The following is a 5,344-nucleotide window of genomic DNA, read 5'->3' as shown; positions in this document are numbered from 1 at the left end:
CTTTCCCTTTTCCCTTTTCGCTCCCGCTTCTCTCTTCCGCCCCCTTAGCCGAAATCCACGCCAGAACCCACAATCGACGCCGCCTGATTGAAGACGCCGCCGACCAAGGACGCCGCCGACCCAAGACGACGAGCGACAGACGACGACGCCGCCGCCAACGACCGACGCCAACGACCGACGCCCTTCTCCTCCTTCAGCCGTTGGTCTTCTCCTCCTTCAGCTGCTCTTCTCCTCCGACCAAAGGTAAGCTGTAATATATATATATATATATATTTGAATTGAAATGCTGGTTTATTAGAATTAGGATTGTAGTTCAGGTTAGATTTTTAGGGTTTGAATTTGTATGTATGAATTTTAGGTATGAATTTTAGGTTAGATTTTGGATTTTTGTTTGATTGAAATGCTGGTTTATTAGAATTAGGATTGTAGTTCAGGTTAGATTTTTAGGGTTTGAATTTGTATGTATGAATTTTAGGTATGAATTTTAGGTTAGATTTTGGATTTTTGTTTGATTGAAGACTGATTTTGGTTTGATTGCATTTTGATTTAGATTAGATCTTGTTTAAATTAAGGTTTTGGTTTCATTTTTATTTGTTTTTGGTATGATTTGGGTTAACTTTAGGTTACATTCATGTATTGAATAATGAATTGATTATTATTGTTTGTTTAGGTTAGATTTGAGTTTGTGAATGCATTGATTATTGTTCATTTAGGTTAGATTGGTTTGATGTTTGTTAGATTTAGGTTGGATTGGTTTCACGTTGGTTTGATTTTGGTTGAATTGAAATTTGATTTTGGTTTGATTTAGGTTAGATTGGTTTGATGTTGGTTTGCTTTTGGTTGGATTGAAGTTTGATTTTGGTTTGATTTAGTTTAGATTGGTTTCATTTTTATTTTGATTTTTGGTTTGAGTTAATTTTGTATGAATTGTTGGATTTGGTTTTTGATTCATACTTTATTGTTTGATTAATAGGGTTTATTATTGTTCGATCTACGTACACCGCCCGCTCTTCTTCTTCGTTGCTCTTTTTGTGCAAGGTTAGTTATTGTTGTTTTATTATATGGTTAGGTTAGTAATTTAATGTTTGATTTATGTTAGTTTTAATGTTAGATTTATATTAGATTTAATGTTAGAATTATGTTAGATTTTAATGTTAGATTTATGCTAATAACTCTCGGTTTTTCTTCGAAGGAAAAACCGAAGGTTATGCTAATAACTCTCGGTTTTTCATTTGAGGGAAAAACCGAAGGTTATGCTAATAACTCTCGGTTTTTCTCATTGATGAAAACCCGAGAACTAGAGGACATCTTTCGGTAAATACACTATTCTTTTTAACGACGGAGTCAATACCGAGGGATGGCGACAGTCACCTTAACTCTCGGATTTTACTCTATCCCGAAAGTTATGGGCTCAAAACCGAGAGTTTTAACTCTCGGTTTTGACCATTTTTTTACCAGTGACTCATCTTGGGGTGGGCTTACTACTTAGATGCTTTCAGCAGTTATCTGCTCCGCACTTGGCTACCCAGCGTTTACTGTGGGCACGATAACTGGTACACCAGAGGTGCGTCCTTCCCGGTCCTCTCGTACTAGGGAAAGGTCCTCTCAATGCTCTAACACCCACACCGGATATGGACCGAACTGTCTCACGACGTTCTGAACTCAGCTCACGTACCGCTTTAACTTTTTTCATGTGGTGCCATTCACGTAAAATTTATCATATAAAATTTTATTCATAATTAAAATAAATAAATTATAATCTTTTTTATTAAAAATATTTTACCTTCTCAAAATCACCTACCCATAATTTTTTTAAAATAATATTTATTTATTTTAAAAAACCAATTTGTTTTAAATAATATTTAGTTATTTTAAAAAACTGTTATCAAATTTTATTAATCTTTGCATGTATTGATGGTTCGGGAAACCTTTTTTTTATATTATAGTGAGGATATCAAATTGTATTAATCTTGTTTTAACTTTATAAAAATATATATTTTAATATTAAATTGATTGATAATAGATATTAACTTTTTAAAAACAATATTTTTATATAGTGTATAATTTTATTAAACTAAACCCAGATTTAATGAAAAATATGTTCGACTGTTGAATTATAATAATAAAATATTTGATTCTAGAAATCTTAAAATATGTTTTCTTTATCTAATAAATTAATAACTTCTTTTTGAATTGTAAAGAGATGTTGAAACTGAAATGAAAACCCTAAATATTCTATAATATTTATTAAAAAATATATATATATAAATATTCTATAATATTTATATATATATATTTTTTAATAAATATTATAGAAATAATAAATATATATATTCATTTCTTCCATTTTCAATTCTTCCATTTAAACAAAAAAAAATTGTAGAATTTGTTTTTCTTTAAAGAGAATCCTAAGCGGTAAAAACAAAAGAATTTTATTTGTATTAAGGACTTATACTAACTCTATCGAACTTAAATTGAAAAAGGTGTAAAGGTGTAATGGAAATCGAATTTCATTCGATGAATCTTGAAACGAGAGATGCCTCTATAGTAAACAAACAAAACTAGATGATTCGATCAAAAAGAATTCTTGTTTTAACTAAACAGTTATGGATGACTTGATAATTCAAATTGACTAATTAAATATGGTATATTTTTTATATTCATAGGAGTGCGTCTATGTTTTTGCTTTACGTAAGGAAAATCTATGCAACCATACGACAACAAGAAGTGGATATTCTCACTATAAGGTCTTGGGTTCGAGCTCGTCAGGCGGGCGACAAGTTCTGCACCTATTTAAATAATTAAGTGTGTTGGCGGGCTACGTACATACTTAATCCGTTGTCCAATTTTTTTTTTCTCAAAAAAAAAATCTATGAGCTGTCTAGTCGCCTCCCTCTTAGGGCCCTAAAAAAGTATTTTAAAAAATAAGTACCTTATCAAAGTTTGAACATAAAAATCTCTTCAAAACTATTATAATATTTAACTGACTATACTACTTATATTATATATAATATAAAATTATTAATATTCCATCTCTAACTGTCCAAAGGTATTATTTTCATTAATTAGTTATAAATTATAATGAAACTAAATAATTTATTTTATGGATGTGAGGTTATAATAATATTTATTATCCATAAAGTATATATTTTTTTAATTGACGACTATAAAAAAATCAGAAAGTGTTACAAAATTTATATTAACTGCATTTAATATAAGTTCAAGACACATAATGGCTCTAACTATGTTTGTGATTGCACCTATTAAAGCTACTAAAAGAACTAGTAAAATATCTTACGTTGTACGGGAAAAAATATAAATGAAATTTTTATATGATATTTAATTCAATATGTTTATATATAATGAAAGAAAATATTTATATAAAATTAATAATAAAATAATATATATTTATATTAAAAGAAAATATATATACATATATGAACTTACAATATTTTAATTTTTTATAAACGAACTTATATGAACTAAATATTCTTATATAAATATAAACATGAACTTACACTATTTTAATTTCTTTATTAATTTTATAAGTTTTGTTCTTTTAATGTTAAAGAATGAATTTTTTTAATGTAAATTTAGTGGTGTTCTACAAAATGTGTTCATAACAATCATTAAGAGATACTAAATCGTTGGAATAAGCACATCTTCAACAAAAACGGTGTCACCCTCCTTTACACCAAGTTTAGACAAAGACTTCTATACCCATCTGCTTCTAAGATGTGCTGAAATCTTCTTTTTAAATCTATGTAATTGTAATGAAAAGTGATCAGTTATGTTTACATGTTGTGTAGATGAAAGTTAAGATTTTAATTCCATTTAGGCCATCTGGTCCATTAGAGTCATTCTATGTCATCTCCATCTGCAAAATGTGTTTTCATAACTCAATCATTAAAAAGATATAAAATCGTTGGAAGAAGAAAAACCTAAATTTAACATCTCCAACAAAAACGGTGTCACCTCTTTCACACCAAAATTTAGACAGAGACTTATATACTCCACATACTTCCAATACGTGCTGAAATCTGATACAACTAAAATCATTTCATTACACACTCTTCACAATTAACTGCATTATAACTGTCACTTTATTATCGTCACTATATTTAACCCTAATACATTTCTCTCTTGTATCAAAATCTTCTTTCTGAATCTATGCAACTGTAATGAAAAGTGGTCAGTTATACAATTATCAATTCAAGTTTAGTAATGAAAAGAGAATTCAACATAAAAAAAATAAAGGGTTTATGTTTTGTATCATCATCACAACCAAAAATATGTTTATAGGTTCATTCATAAACACTTTTGCATTATACTTTTGAAAAAACGTTAAAAAATTTATGAATATAAAAAGATGTATTTGACTGAGATATGAAAATAGAAACCTCCCACTCTGAAAGAGAGTAATATTTGAAAACAAATTTGTATCTAAACATTAATATGTTACTTCAAATATTTTAGAGACATTAAGATTTCTTTAAAAAAAAGGTAAGACCTTGATTTATATTGTTTCTCTTTGAGCCAATATGAGTTTATAAGCTGCATATATCACTTCTAAGGTACCATTTCCCGTGACAACACTCATACAAAAACATTTAATACCACATCATTCAAAATTTCCTTGAATGATACCCATTTTTCATGTGTTTCTGGATGATCTATTTTGTTATAAACTACCAAACATGTTTCTGAATCTATGTAACTGAAATGAAAAGTTGTCAGTTATATAATTATCAATTCATATTTAGTAATGAAAAGAGAATCTAACATAAAAAATAAAGAGTTTATGTTTTGTATCATCATCACAAACAAAAATATTTTTATAGGTTCATTCATAAACACGTGTGCAATATACTTCTGAAAAACTGCTAATAAATTTATAAATACAGAAAGATGTTCATAGTTGAGATACAATAAAAATTGAGACATTCCACTCTAAAAGAGAGCAATATTTGGACACAATTTTGTATCTAAAACATTAATATAAGATTTTAAATATTCTAGAGATATTAAGATTTCTTTTAAATAAAGGGTAAAAAATTTATTTATACTGTCTTCTTTTTGAGCCAGTATGAGTTCATAAGCTGCAGGTATCACTTTGTGGGTACCATTTCCAATGGTAGCACTAATACAAAAAAACATATAATGTCACGTCCTTTAATATTTTCCTTGAATAATGCCCATTTCTCATATGCTTTTGGAAGATCAATTTATTTATAATCTACCCAACATATTTTTTCAGAAAGCTCTCGAATAAACAATTATATTTCAAGCCGAACTGAATCATATTCGTATTCTGACAATTCAGATGAACTATCAATAACTTGTA

This window comes from Impatiens glandulifera, chromosome 3 (genome assembly GCF_907164915.1).
Source record: "Impatiens glandulifera chromosome 3, dImpGla2.1, whole genome shotgun sequence".
NCBI classification, from domain to species: Eukaryota; Viridiplantae; Streptophyta; class Magnoliopsida; order Ericales; family Balsaminaceae; genus Impatiens; species Impatiens glandulifera.
The sequence above is the reverse complement of the archived record's forward strand: the minus strand, read 5'-3'. Positions refer to the sequence as shown.